Raw genomic sequence first — 16,385 nt, forward strand, 5'->3', positions numbered from 1 at the left:
CCAGGGGTTCCGCTAGCGGAACTCCTCCCACATTCCACTGAAAAGGCAGAGCGCGAAATTCAAAATATATTTTTTAGAAATATTTAACTTTCACACATTAACAAGTCCACTTGAAACTCTCCATCGTCAACAAACACAGACAACGCAAAACGTCCCGAAAAAAATTAAATAATCTAATAAAATTATATTGAAAAAACATACTTTACGATGATATTGTGACATGTATCAAATAAAATCAAAGCCGGAGATAGTATTCGCCTGTAACGACAGCTTTTCAGAAGGCAATTACAGGTCCCTCCACGCGCCTTCCAGAAAACCGAAAATGGAGGACACGTCGTTCCAAGAGGGTTCATTCCATCTCAGGCCAAGATAATCAACTCATTTCTTCTCTCACTTCCTCTTGACATCTAGGGGAAGGTGTATGACGTGCACGTATAGTCATACGTATCATACCCATTTATAGGCAGGTCCTTAAACAGAGCATTGAATTCAGACTTTCCACTTCCTGGTCACAAAGTGTGCTGCCAAATGAGTTCTGTTTTACCCACAGACAAAATTCAAACGGAAAACTAGAGAGTGTTTTCTATCCAATAGTAATAATAATATGCATATTGTACGAGCAAGAATTGAGTACGAGGCCGTTTAAATTGGGCACGATTTCCCCCCAAAGTGTAAATAGCACCCTCTATCCTCAACAGGTTTTAATGTGTGAAAGTTAAATATTTCGAAAAAATATATTTTGAATTTCGCGCCCTGCACTTGGACTGGCTGTTGTCATATGTGTACCGACACCGGGCTTGCAGCCATAAGAAGTGTTAAGTACTGCAGTGCATCTCCTCCTCATGGAATGCACCATATTTGCCAGTACTTGCTGTGAGATGTTACCTCACTCTTCCATCAAGGCACCTGCAAGTTCAAAGACATGTCTGGGGGGAATGGACCTAGTCCTCACCCTCCGATCCAACAGGTCCCAGATGTGCTCAATGGGAATGAGATCCGGGCTCCTCGCTGGCCATGGCATTACACTGACATTCCTGTCTTGCAGAACGAGCAGTATGGCTGGTCGCATTTTCATGCTGGAGGGTCACGTCAGGATGAGCCTGCAGGAAGGGTACCGCATGAGGGAGAAGGATGTCTTCCCTGTAATGCACAGTGTTGAGATTGCCTGCAATGGCAACAAGCTCAGTCCGATGATGCTGTGACACACTGCCCCATACCATGACGGACCCTCCACCTCCAAATTGATCCCGCTCCAGAGTACAGGCCTCTGTAACGCTCATTCCTTCGACGATAAACCCGAATCCGACCATCACCCCTGGTGAGACAAAACCGTGACTTGTCAGTGAAGAGCTCTTTTTACCAGTCCTGTCTGGTCCAGCGACTGTGGGTTTGTGCCCGTAGGCGACGTAGTTGCCGGTGATGTCTGGTGAGGACCTGCCTTACAACAGGCCTACAAGCCCTCAGTCCAAGCCTTCTCTCCTAGCCTATTGCGGACATTCTAAGCATTGATGGAGGGATTGTGCGTTCCTCGTGTAACTCGGGCAGTTGTTGTTGTCATCCTGTACCGGTCCCGCAGGTGTGATGTTCGGATGTACCGATCCTGTCAGGTGTTGTTACACGTGGTCTGCCACTGCGAGGACGATCAGCTGTCCGTCCTGTCTCCCTTACACTGTCTTAGCGTCTCACAGTACGACATTGCAATTTTTTGCCCTGGCCACATCTGCAGTCCTCATGCCTCCTTGCAGCATGCCTAAGGCACTTCACACAGATGAGCAGGGACCCTTGGCACTTTCTTTTGGTGTTTTCAGTCAGTAGAAAGGCCTCTTTAGTGTCCTAAGTTTTCATAATTGTGACCTTAATTGCCTACCATCTGTAAGCTGTTAGTGTCTTAACCTCTAACGAGCCTCTACCCCGGGTCCGGGAGCACCCCCCATCCCCACACACTGATTAGCATAGCAGCATAGCTTCACAAGTAGATAGTAGCATCTAAATATCATTAAATCACAAGTCCAAGACACCAGATGAAAGATACAGATCTTGTGAATAAAGCCACCATTTCAGATTTTAAAATGTTTTACAGGGAAGACAAAATATGTAAATCTATTAGCTAAACACGTTAGCAAAATACACCACTATTCTAACTCCATCAGTTTCTTACTCCTTCAGGTGCTATCACCAATTCGGCTCAACTAAGATATTGATATCCACTAACCAAGAAAAAACCTCTTCAGATGACAGTCTGATAACATATTCATGGTATAGGATAGTTTTTGTTAGAAAAAAGTGCATATTTCAGGTAGAAATCACAGTTTACAATTGCACCGACCATCACAAATCGACTAGAATTACTAGATAGAGCAACGTGTATGACCAATTTACTCATCATAAAACATTTCATAAAAATAGACAAAGCATAGCAATGAAAGACCCAGTTCTTGTGATTTCAGACCATATTTCAGATTTTCTAAGCGTTTTTCAGCGAAAACACAATAAATCGATAAGGTAGCATACCACATGTGCAAACGTTACCAGAGCATCGATTCCAGCAAAGAGCGCTATAACGTATCACCGCCAAAATATATTAATTTTTTCACTAACCTTCTCAGAATTCTTCCGATGACACTCCTGTAACATCATTTTACAATATACATATACAGTTTGTTCGAAAAGGTGCATATTTAGCCATACAAAACCGTGGTTACACAATAAAAATACTAGGAAATCAAGCCTCAATATGTCTGACGTCATCTATCAGAGTGATCTAGTTTAATTGAAAGCTAATCATATACTTGACTAAAAAATACAGGGTTGACAGGAATCGAAAGACAAATTAGTTCTTAATGCAAAGCTGATTTACATTTTTAAAATTATCCTTACTTTTCAATACAGGTTCGCCAAGTGAAGCTATACCAAACAAAATGGCGAAATATGCGTTTAAAATATTTCGACAGAAACACGATTTATCATATTAAATATGCTTACTTTGAGCTGTTCTTCCATCAGATTCTTGGGCAATGTATCCTTTCTATGTTATAAACGTCTTTTGGTCGATAGATGTCCTCTGTCCTTCGAAATGTCCACCACCAACGACCGACACCCAAAACGTGTCCAAAGTTTCAGAGGCACAACAAATAAATTCCTCAAAATCGCACTAAACGGATATAAATTGCTATAAAACGGTTCAAATTAACTACATGATGATGTTTTTAACAACTATAACGACTGAAAACATGACCGGAGAAATATTGCTGGTTAGACAACGATTTGGACGAGGCAAGTCCGATGGCCTTCACGCTTCAGGCGCACGACGAGAAAGGGCGGGTCCCTATACACTGTTGTCTTATAATGGCTGTGAATGTCCATCGATTTCATTCAAACGTGATGACGTACAGACACCCAGAGGAAGACGTAGGCAGTGTCGGTTTCTTCATAGCATTCACTGTCGCCTTAAAAACAGACTCCAGATCAGAGGTAAAAATTTCTGAAATCTGAACCCTGTCATGAAAAGTGCTGTAGAAATTGTTCTGTACCACTCAGAGACAGAATTCCAACTTCTATAGAAACTAGAAGGTGTTTTCTATCCAATAATAACAATAATATGCATATTGTACGATCAAGAATTTAGCACGAGGCAGTTTAATTTGGAGACCCAAATATGCTAATGCGGAACAGCACCCCCTATAGTTCCAAGAAGTTAACGACCGTTCTACAGGTGCATGTTCATTAATTGTTTATGGTTCATTGAACAAGCATGGGAAACCCTTTACAATGAAGATCTGTGAAGTTATTTAGACATTTCTGAATTATCTTTGAAAGACGGACGTTTACTTAAGTAAAAATACTTTAACTTCTTATGGCTGTAATCCTGGTAACAGGATCGATATGACAACAGCCAGTGAAAGTGCAGGGCGCCAAATTCAAACAACAGAAATCTCATAATTAAAACTCCTCAAACATACATGTGTCTCATACCATTTTAAAGGTAATCTTGTTGTTAATCCCACCAAAGTGTCCGCTTTCAAGTAGGATTTTCAGTGAAAGCACCACAAACGATTATGTTAGGTCACCGCCAAATCACTGACGAACACAGTCATTTTTCTAGGCAAAGATAGGAGTCAGAAAAAGCACAAATAGAGATAAATAATGAATCACTAACCTTTGATGATCTTCATCAGATGACACTCATAGGACTTCATGTTACACAATACATGTATGTTTTGTTTGATAAAGTTCATATTTATATCAAAACATCTGAGTTTACATTGGTATGTTACGTTCACTAGTTCCAAAAACATCCAGTGATTTTGCATAGCCACATCGATTCAACAGAAATACTCATCATAAATGTAGATGATAATACACATGGAATTATAGATATACCTCTCATTAATGCAACCGCTGTGTCAGATTTCAAAAAAACTTTACGGAAAAAGCAAACCATGCAATAATCTGAGACGGCGCTCAGAACAATAGTCAAATTAGCCACCATGTTGGAGTCAACAGAAACCAGAAATTACATGATAAATATTCCCTTACCTTTGATGATCTTCATCAGAATGCACTCCCAGGAATCCCAGGTCCACAATAAATGCTTGATTTATTCGATAATGTCCGTTATTTATTTCCAGTTAGCTACTTTTGTTAGCGCATTTGGTAAACAATTTCAAAATCACGAAGCGCGTTCCCTAAAAGCTGACTAAATGTCCAAAAGTTCAGTAACAGTCAGTAGAAACAGGTCAAACAATGTATTGAATCAATCTTTAGAATATTGTTAACATAAATCTTGAATAGCGTTCCAACCGGAGAATTACATTGACTTCAGATGAGCGATGGAACAGAGGTCCCTCTCATGTGAACGCGCATGGTCAAAGAATGGTCAGGTCATGGCAGACATGACTAATTCCCCTCTCATTCGTTCCCCTTCATAGTAGAGGCATCAGACAAAGTTCTACAGACTGTTGCCATCTAGTGAAAGCCGTAGGAAGTGCAAACTCATTCATATCTCGCTGTGATTTCAACGGGTTCTTGGTTGAAAATCAACCAGCCTCAGAATTTCCACTTCCTGTTTGGATTTGTTCTCAGGTTTTTGCCTGCCATATGAGTTCTGTTATACTCACAGACATAATTCAAACAGTTTTAGAAACTTCAGAGTGTTTTCTATCCAATACTAATAATACTATGCATAGATTAGCAACTATGACTGAGGAGCAGGCCGTTTACTCTGTGCACCTTTCATCCAAGCTACTCAATACTGCCCCTGCAGCCACAAGAAGTTAAAGTGCTTCTTACAGTAAGTCGTTTTTTTGGGTATCTGTACTTTACTAATCATATTTTTGACAACTTTTACTTTTTCTCCACTACATTCTAAAGAAAATAATTTATTTTTTACTCCTTACATTTTCCCTGACACCGAAAAGTACTTCTTACCTTTTAAATGCTAAGCAAGACAGGAACATTGTCTAATTCACACACTTATCAATAGAACATCCCTGGTCATCCCTCCTGCCTCTGATCTGGCAGACTCACTAAACACAAATCCTTTGTTTGTAAATTATGTCTGAGTGTTGAACTGTGCCCCTGGCTATCTGTAAATAAAAAAATATAAATAAATTGTGTCATCTGGTTTGCTTAATATAAGACATGTTTAATGGTTTATACTTTTACTTTGATACTTAAGCACATTTCAAACCAAATACTTTTAGACTTTTAACCAAGTACATATTTTACTGGGTGATTTTCACTTTTACTTGAGATATTTTCTTTTAAGGTATCTTTACTTTTACTCAACTATGAAAATGGGGTACTTTTTCCACTACTGTATTTGTAAAATCACATGATCACATGTTTTATCTGAAGCAACATGTACAGTCGTGGCCAAAAGATTTGAGAATGACACAAATATTAATTTTAACAAAGTCTGCTGCCTCTGTTGGTATGATGGCAATTTGCATATGAAAAGTGATCAGATGAATTGCAATTAATTGCAATAATAATTGTGCGATTATCTGACAACACTAACTAAAAAGTAGCAGTGCTCAGGGACACTTGACATTAAGGCCTAGGTTCAATCAGGTCAACCATAAACACGTGGGACATGACACCTGCATAGCTAGTATTTTGGCAGTGTCAGAGGTGTAACTTTGTTAGAGCTGTCAAATCAGTGAGAGGCGGCTCATGTGGTGATTGCCACTAAGCCATACCAGTCCTAATCGCGTTACAAGTTCAGAACGAGAAAGTGAAGACTATATAAAAATGACATTAAATTGAAAATCATTGAAGAAAATAATAAGGATATATATCAGCCTTATCAAGGTATACAAAACACATCACATTCCAGTGTTCCAACTTGTAAACAAGGCTGCATGGGATTTCTCTTAATGCAGCTCCGTGCATCCAATGTCAATTTTTGCTTCAGGAATAATGCCAGGAAACACTTGTGGATTTGACAGCTCTAACGCAGTTCCAACCCGCGACAACACCGAAACAACCGCTATAAGGTTGGCAGCTAGCGCGGATCTGATAGAATCTAGCTCTAAATATGTATAAATGCTCTCAGGATTTGAAATTGCAACCGTTCACAGAGTGAACAAAAAGCAGCCAACACGTTCTCACCATTTGTGGGAACTCCTTCAAGACTGTTGGAAAATTATTCCCCATGAAGCTGGTTGACAGAATGCCAAGAGTGTGCAAAGCTGTCATCAAGGCAAAGTGTGGGTACTTTGATGAATCTAAAATATATTTTCATTTGTTGGTTTGTTGGTTCCTACATGATTCCATATGTGTTATCTCATAGTTTTGATGTCTTCACTATTATTCTACAATGTCGAAAAAATAAAGAAAAACAATTGAATGAGTAGGTGTGTCCAAAATGTTGACTGGTACTGTATATCCACACTCTCTCAAAAATTAGAGTACTGTTATAATACAGTGTTGTACCCTGGTGTACAAAAAGGTCAAAGGTACACATAAGGTACTTTCAGAGGTACACATAGCTAACATATGGAATTGTTTTAAGATGGTCATACCAAGGATGATATAGCTATTTGATTATGAATTTTAAGACCCCTTTAGGTATATAAAATATATGTGTTTATATATATACAGTACCAATTAAAGATTTGGTAACTACTATTTATCCATAAAAATGCATTGAATAAATTATTCATACATGGAAAGACATTTAATTCAAAGGAAGTTTGTTTTAAAGTTTGTTTCTGTCCTACATCTGAGAGATACTGTATAAGAAAGATTAGGAAATTATGTGATAAAAAAAATAAAAAAATGGCACTAAACTACTTCCATATACACTGAGTGTACAAAACATGAAGGACACCTGCTCTTTCAATGACTTAGACTGACCAAGTGAATCCAGCTGAAAGCTATAATATCTTTTATGTCTATTGTTCAATCCACTTCAATCAGTGTAGATGAAGGGGATGAGACAGGTTAACTTTTACTGCCTCAGAAACCCGGATCCGGGAGCACCCCCCACCCCCCACACACTAATTAGCATACCTAGCATAGCTTCAAAAGTAGATAGTAGCATCTAAATATCATTAAATCACAAGTCCAAGACACCAGATGAAAGATACAGATCTTGTGAATAAAGCCACCATTTCAGATTTTTAAAATGTGTTACAGGGAAGACAAAATATGTAAATCTATTAGCTAAACACGTTAGCAAAATACACCACTATTCTAACTCCATCAGTTTCTTACTCCTTCAGTGCTATCACCAATTCGGCTCAACTAAAGATATTATATCCACTAACCAAGAAAAAACCTCTTCAGATGACAGTCTGATAACATATTTCATGTATAGGATAGTTTTTGTTAGAAAAAAGTGCATATTCAGGTAGAAATCACAGTTTACAATTGCACCCACCATCACAAATCGACTAGAATTACTAATAGAGCAACGTGTATGACCAATTTACTCATCATAAACAATTTAAAAATAGACAAAGCATAGCAATGGAAAGACCCAGTCTTTGTGATTTCAGACCATATTTCAGATTTTCTAAGCGTTTTTCAGCGAAAACACAATAAATCGATAAGTTAGCATACCACATGAACAAACGTTCCCAGAGCATCATTCCAGCCAAGAGCGCTATAACGTAATCACCGCCAAAATTATTAATTTTTTCACTAACCTTCTCAGAATTCTTCCGATGACACTCCTGTAACATCATTTTACAATATACATATACAGTTTGTCGAAAAGGTGCATATTTAGCCATAACAAAACCGTGGTTACACATAAAAAATACTAGGAATCAGCCTCAATATGTCTGACGTCATCTATCAGAGTGATCTAGTTTAATTGAAAGCTAATCATATACTTGACTAAAAAATACAGGGTTTACAGGAATCGAAAGCAAATTAGTTCTTAATGCAACCGCCGGATTTACATTTTTAAAATTATCCTTACTTTTCAATACAGGGTTGGCCAAGTGAAGCTATACCAAACAAAATGGCGAATGATGCGTTTAAAATATTTCGACAGAAACACCGGTTATCATATAAATATTGCTTATTTGAGCTGTTCTTCCATCATATTCTTGGGCAATGTATCCTTTCTATGTTATAAACGTCTTTTGGTCGATAGATGTCCTCTGTCCTTCGAAATGTCCATCACCAACGACCGACTCCCTAAAACGTGTGTCCAAACTTTCAGAACGCACAACAAAAAATTCCTCAAAATCGCACTAAACGGATATAAATTGATATAAAACGTTCAAATTCACTACATTATGATGTTTTTAACAACTATAACGACTGAAAACATGACCGGAAAATATTCCTGGTTAGAAAACGATTTGGAACGAGACAGGTCCGATGGCCTTCAAGCTTGAGCGCACATTGAGAAAGAGGGTCTCTGTACATTTTGGTCTTTTGTAATGGCTGTGAACGTCCCATCGATTTCATTGAAACGTGATGACGTACAGACACCCAGAGGAAGACGTAGCAGTGTCGGTTCCTTCATAGCATTCACTGTGGCCTTATAAACAGACCCAGATCGAGGTAAAAAATTTCTGAAATCTGAACCCTGTCATGAAAAGTGCTGTAGAAATTGTTCTGTACCACTCAGAGACAAAATTTCAACTCCTATAGAAACTATAGACTGTTTTCTATCCAATAATAACAATAATATGCATATTGTACGATCAAGAATTGAGTACGAGGCAGTTTAATTTGGAAATGTAAAAAAAAAAATAATGCTAACAGCTCCCCCTATTGACAAAAGGTTAAAGAAGTATTTTTAAGCCTTGAGATAATTCAGACATGGATTGTGTTTGTGTGCCATACAGAGGGTGAATGGGCAAGAAAAAGTTTAAGTTCCTTTGAACGGGGTATGGCAGTAGGTGCCAAAAGCACCGGTTTGTGTCAAGAACTGCAACACTGCTGAGTTTTTCACGCTCAACTGTTTCCCATGTATCAAGAATGGTCCGTCACTCAAAGGACATCCAGACAACTTGACACAACTGGGGGAAGAATTGGAATCAACATGGGCCAGCATTCCTGTGGAACGCTTTTGACAGCTTGTATAGTCCATGCCCCAACGAAATGAGGCTGTTCTGAGGGCAAAAGGGGGGACGGGACTCAATATTAGGAATGTGTGCTTAATGTTTTGTACACTCAGTGTATACTTTCATTCATTTTCTTTAATTGGATGCAGGCTACCTTCAGACGAGTCTTGTGAAGCTTGTGAGCATCCTAGAGGTGTACATGTTCGTCAGAGTCTCATCATTCCATGGAGTGGTCATATTAGTTTGTAGGCCAAACTATTCGGACGCTACAGATGTTTTGGAAAAAGACTGGTTTTCATGACACCTCATGTTCTGACAACACCACAATAGCTTGGCCACTTTCCACTCCAGATGCGGATGACTGCCATTGGCAGATATGGTGGATTGAGACGCACCCCATGCAAAAATTCAGATATCCCTAGCTTAATAAACAGACAGATTTTGATGGGGATTTCTTTATTACACTAATTAGAGGGTACATGAACATCGGCTCCGGGGATTAACACCTACATTTAGATGTAAAAATCCATTAGCTAGTTGTAAATTTACCATATTCTCACCGCAACTAGACAAAACCTCCAGGGGTGCATGACACAACTTTCTAAAAACAGCCTTGGGGACTTCCCAGCGGACCATGACTGTTCAAATTTAATGAATGTAAATTATGCCTTTCAAGGTAAAATATTCTAAATTACATTTGACACCTGGGTTTTTACATGTGCTCAAATGTTATCACGTGTACTATCATGGTATTACATGTTAAGATTTTACAACACCATGTTGTCACATTTATCTCACATGGGATCATGTTTTCACATGTTGAAATGTAGCATCCCCATTCCAGATTTATTTCACTGTGATGGCACACTGTGGTTTTTCCCCCAATAGATATATGGGAGTTTATCAAAGTTGGGTTTGTTTTCAAATTCTTTGTGGATCTCTCCCTGTTTCTCTCTCTCTCTCTGCCTCTGCTCTTCTCTCTCTCTCTGCGTCTCTTTCTCTACAGTATGTTTTGAATTCAATTTCAATTTAAGTGCTTTATTGGCATGGGAAACGTATGTTTACATTGCCAAAGCAAGTGAAATAGATAATAAACAAAAGTGAAATAAAGAAGAAAAAATGTACAGTAAACATTACACTTCCAAAAGTGCCAAAAGAATAAAGACATTTCAAATGTCATATTATGTATATATACAGTGTTGTAACGATGTGCAAATAGTTAGTACAAAAGGGAAAATAAATAAACATAAATATAGGTTGTATTTACAATGGTGTTTGTTCTTCACTGGTTGCCCTTTCTTGTGGCAACAGGTCACCAATCTTGCTGCTGTGATTGCACACTGTGGTATTTCACCCAATAGATAAGGGAATTTATCAAAATTGGATTTGTTTTCAAGTTCTTTGTGGGTCTGTGTAATCTGAGGGAAATATGTGTCTCTAATATGGTCATACATTTGGCAGAAGGTTAGGAAGTGCAGCTCAGTTTCCACCTCATTTTGTGGGCAGTGTGCACATAGCCTGTCTTCTCTTGAGAGCTAGGTCTGCCTTCGGCGGCCTTTCTCAATTGCAAGTCTCACTGAGTCTGTACATAGTCAAAGCTTTCCTTCATTTTGGGTCAGTCACAGTGGTCAGGTTTTCTGTTTAGGGCCAAATAGCGTTCTTGTTTTCTGTTTTTTTTGTAAATGATATTCAGTCAAGTAATAATCTTTTTGTTTTCAAATGATTTGGTTGAGTCTAATTGTGTTGCTGTCCTGGGGCTCTGTGGGGTCTGTTTGTGTTTGTGAAAAGAGCCCCATGATCAGCTTGCTTAGGGGGCTCTTCTCCAGGTTTATTGTTCTGTAGGTGATGACTTTGTTATAGAAGGTTTGGGAATTGCTTCCTTTTAGGTGGTTGTAGAATTTGATCATTAGCGGGTATCGGCCTAATTCTGCTCTGCATGCATTATTTGATGTTTTACATTGTACACAGAGGATATTTTTGCAGAAATCTGCATGCAGAGTTTCAATTTGGTGTTTCTCCCATTGTGTGCATTCTTGGTTGGTGAGCGGACCCCAAACCTCAAACCCATAAAGGGTAATGGGTTCCATAACTGATTCAAGTATTTTTAGCCAGATCCTAATTGGTATGTCGAATTTGATGTTGCTTTTGATGGCATAGAAGGCCCTTCTTGCCTTGTCTCTCAGATTGTTCACAGCTTTGTGGAAGTTACCTGTGGCGCTGATTTGTAGGCCGAAATATGTATAATTTTTTGTGTGCTCTAGGGCAACGGTGTCTAGATGGAATTTGTATTTGTGGTCCTGGGAACTGGAACTTTTTTGGAACACCGTTATTTTTGTCTTACTGAGATTTACTGTTAGGGCCCAGGTCTCACAGAATCTGTGAAGAAGATCTAGGTGCTGCTGTAGGCCCTCCTTGGTTGGGGACAGAATAACCAGATCATCAGAAAACAGTAGGCATTTGACTTCAGATTCTAGTAGGGTGAGGCCGGATGCTGTAGACTGTTCCAGTGCCCTCGACAATCCGTTGATACATATGTTGAAGAGGGTGGGGCTTAAGCTGCATCCCTGTCTCACCCCCCGGCCCTGTGGAAAGAAATGTGTGTTTTTTGCCAATTTTAACCGCACACTTGTTTGTGTACATGGATTTTGTTTTTCGTATGTTTTTCCCCAACACCACTTTCCATCAATTTGTATAGCAGGCCCTCGTGCCAAATTGAGTCGAAAGCTATTTTTAAATCAACAAATTACAAGAAGACTTTGCTTTAATTTTGGTTTGTTTGTTTGTTAATTAAGGTGTGCAGGGTGAATAGGTGGTCCGTTGCACGGTAATTTGGTAAAATCTCTCTCTCTCTCAGATAGACATTGACTAATCATTTTTTGACACAAATCCAACAGTACATAACAATTTATTAAATGTACTAGAGAAAATACATTCAGTGCTGCTGAATATCTTCGACCCCTGAAATCTCAGAAAGGAAATATGAGCTTGATAAATGAGTGAGAAGTCAGAGGAATCCATTGCCAGAGAATTTCCAATCTGCACCCAGTCAAAGAGAGTGTCAGCTTTTTCACCCACTGAGTGGTTTGGACTGCCATTGAAGAAAATTGATGAGTGCCTTAGAGATTTATGATGCTTTCCCAAGCACATTAAATATTGACTTTCTAACATGCACTGAGAACCCCTTTTGAAAATGTAAACTTGCAGTAAAGTTGCAAATATATAGTTGTAGGCAGACAGCAATACAATAGATGACATACAGTATTTATATAGGAGAGCATGTAAAACAAGCATTCATAAATCATGAGATTGAAGCCAATGGATGACAATCTGCATCAGATGTACGTATGTATGCACACGGCAATGTTTTACCCTCTCTCTCCTAGATATTCAACTTTTTTACATGACTCAGATTTATTTCATTGATCATTATCTCTGGACTTCTAATAGATCAGACCACATGGCCACCATAAAGACCACTTCACTGGACTACAGAATAAATGCTCTGCATGACAAGTCCCTGGGTATCCATAGAAACATGACACACCTTAGAGCCATAAATAGTGAATGCAATGTAAGATGAGGGTTAATCACTAAGAGTGGGCCATAAGTATTCATTTCAGCAAGCCTCGGTCTCCTTAATAGGGGCAATTTTCTAAAATATCATCTGGTTGTGACATTCAAACAGTTTAAAAGAGGCAGGAGTGAACAACTCTATTGTCCAATGCATTCATACCATGCATTAAACTTGATTTTGGTATATTTATATAGCAATCTGATACGTAATATTCAGGGACCAAGCCCAGATATACACTACCATTCAAAGGTTTGGGGTCACTTCGAAATTTCTTTTTTTTAAGGAAAAGCACATTTTTGGTCCATTAAAATAACATCAAATTGATCATAAATACAGTGTAGACATTGTTAATGTTGTAAATGACTATTGGAGCTGGAAACGACATATTTTCTTTAATGGAATATCTACATAGACGTACAGAGGCGCATTATCAGCAACCATATTTTCTGTGCTCCAATGGCACGTTGTGTTAGCTAATTCAAATGTATCATTTTTAAAGGCTAATTGATCATTAGAAATCCCTTTTGCAATTATGTTAGCACAGCTGAAAACGGAAAATAACTGGCCTTCTTTAGACTAGTTGAGTATCTGGAGTATCAGCATTTGTGGGTTCGATTACAGGCTCAAAATGCCTAGAAACAAAACTTTCTTCTGAAATTCATCAGTCTATTCTTGTTCTGAGGAATGAAGGCTATTCCATGCGAGAAATTGCCAAGAAACTGAAGGTCTCGTACAACGCTGTGTACAACTCCCTTCACAGAACAGCGCAAACTGGCTCTAACCAGATAGAAAGAGGAGTGGGTGGTCTCGGTGCACAACTGAGCAAGAGGACAAGTACATTAGTGTCTAGTTTGAGAAACAGACGCCTCAAGTCCTCAACCTACAGCTTCTTTAAAACACCAGTCTCAACGTCAACAGTGAAGAGGCGACTCCGGGATGCTGGTCGTCGCATTTGCAGTTGTTTAAGGTGTTTTCTAGAGACATTTATTTGGATACATCCATAACATTGAGCTAATAAGCCGTGATTATGCCTGGCGTAGAAAATGTGCTCACTCGTCAGGGCACTGTTGTTCATAGGAGCTAGCCAACAACACAGCTATACTGGTTCCTTGCGAGCATACACCGTGGGACCCAGCGTCACAGCTTCATTGCTCCAGACCACCACAAGGGGGTTGCAATTTATTTAAAAAAAACTGACTAGCTAACATTAGCCAGCTATCTAGCTGATGTTATGACATGAAAACAGTATGACATTTTAATTCGTGTTGTTTAATGTTTTAGGGACTCCTGGGAAAACCAGCAAACCAGGCTGTCATCTTGGAAACAGTGGATGTAAAGAATCTAGCTAGCTAAAGCATTTACTGCAAATTGAATGTACAATTGTGTAAGCTTGCCTTGCAATGCAGCTGAAGTAGCATAGCTAGCTAACAATTTACTTGCTCATTGTGTTGTGGAGGATAAAAATAACAGTATGCCTATGGATGTGTAGCTAGCTACAGTATGTAGCCGATCTGTGTATGGACCCTAAAACATTAGGTTCAGAACTAATATTCATACCAATCTATGAACCTTAGCTATCATAGTTGTTATATCAACTTCAAGTCTGAATGGCATGAATGAAGCCTGTGAATAGAGTAGAATATAATAACTTCATTGTGCCAAGGATCCAAGTCCAATATACAGTTGAAGTCAGAAGTTTACATACACCTTAGCCAAATACATTTAAACTCAGTTTTTCACAATTCCTGAAATTAACGAAGTAAAAATTCCCTGTCTTATGTCAGTTAGGATTACCACTTAATTTTAAGAAAGTGAAATTTCAGAATAATAGTAGAGAGAATTTTTTAATTGTTTAACTTGTGTCAAGCGTTTCGGGTAGCCTTCCACAAGCTTCCCACAATAAATTGGGCGAATTTTGGCCCATTCCTCCTGACAGAGCTGGTGTAACTGAGTCAGGTTTGTAGGCCTCCTTGCTCGCTTTTTCAGTTCTGCCCACAACTATTCTATAGGATTGAGGTCAGGGCTTTGTGATTGCCATTCCAATACCTTGACTTTGTTGTCCTTAAGCAATTTTGCCACAATTTTGGAAGAATGCTTGGGGTCATTGTCCATTTTGAAGACCCATTTGCGACCAAGCTTTAACTTCCTGACAGATGTCTTAAGCTATTGCTTCAATATATCCACATTCCTCATTATGTCATCTATTTTGTGAAGTGCACCAGTCCTTCCTACAGCAAAGCACCCCCACAACATGATGCTGCCACCCCCGTGTTTCACTGTTGGGGATGGTGTTCTTCGGCTTGCAAGCCTCCCCCTTTTTCCTCCAACCATAACAATGGTCATTATGGCCAAACAGTTCTATTTATGTTTCATCAGACCAGAGGACATTTCTACAAAAAGTACGATCTTTGTCCCCATGTGCAGTTGCAAACCGTAGTCTGGCTTTTTTTATGGCGGATTTGGAGCAGTGGCTTCTTCCTTGCTGAGCGGCCTTTCAGGTTATGTCGACATAGAACTCGTTTTACTGTGGAAATAAATACTTTTGTACCTGTTTCCTCCAGCATCTTCACAAGGTCCTTTGCTGTTGATCTTGGATTGATTTGCACTTCTCGCACCAAACTACGTTCATCTCTAGGAGACAGAACGTGTCTCCTTCCTGAGCAGTATGACGGCTGCGTGGTCCCAAGGTGTTTATACTTGTGTGCTATTGTTTGTACAGATGAACGTGGTACCTTCAGGCATTTGGAAATTGCTCCCAAGGATGAACCAGACTTGTGGAGGTCTACATCTTTTTTTCCGAGGTCTTGGCCGATTTCTTTTGATTTTCCCATGATGTCAAGCAAAGAGGCACTGAGTTTGAAGGTAGGTCTTGAATACATCCACAGGTACACCTCTAATCAGAAGCTTCTAAAGCCATGACATAATTTTCTGGAATTTTCCAAGCTGTTTCAAGGCACAGTCAATTTACAGTATGTAAACTTCTGACCCACTGAAATTGTGATACAGTGAATTATAAGTGAAATAATCTGCCTGTAAACAATTGTTGGAAAAATGACTTTTATCATGTACAAAGTAGATGTCCTTAACCAACTTGCCAAAACCAGTTTTAATGACTCCAACCTAAGTGTATATGAACCTCAACTATACATGTTCTGTAGTTATTACCACGCATGGATCCCCACATTGCAGCCTGTACATTGAATATATTCACTGATCATGTACTCTTGGCAAATAAAGGTGCGGTTTAGGTATGAATCTCAGTGAGACATTAATTTTCAGTC

At 39.0% G+C, this 16,385-nt stretch overlaps 1 long non-coding RNA gene across 1 annotated transcript in view; it reads left to right on the plus strand.

Moving 5' to 3' along the window:
• Nucleotides 1–16,385, plus strand: part of LOC139023104 (uncharacterized) — an 89,128-nt gene that overhangs the window by 39,746 nt on the left and 32,997 nt on the right. Inside the window, exon 2 of the long non-coding RNA XR_011474252.1 lies at nucleotides 1,364–1,421. This is a non-coding gene — a long non-coding RNA (uncharacterized lncRNA). The remainder of the gene's footprint in view (nucleotides 1–1,363; nucleotides 1,422–16,385) is intronic.

Source organism: Salvelinus sp. IW2-2015, linkage group LG27 (genome assembly GCF_002910315.2).
Source record: "Salvelinus sp. IW2-2015 linkage group LG27, ASM291031v2, whole genome shotgun sequence".
NCBI classification, from domain to species: Eukaryota; Metazoa; Chordata; class Actinopteri; order Salmoniformes; family Salmonidae; genus Salvelinus; species Salvelinus sp. IW2-2015.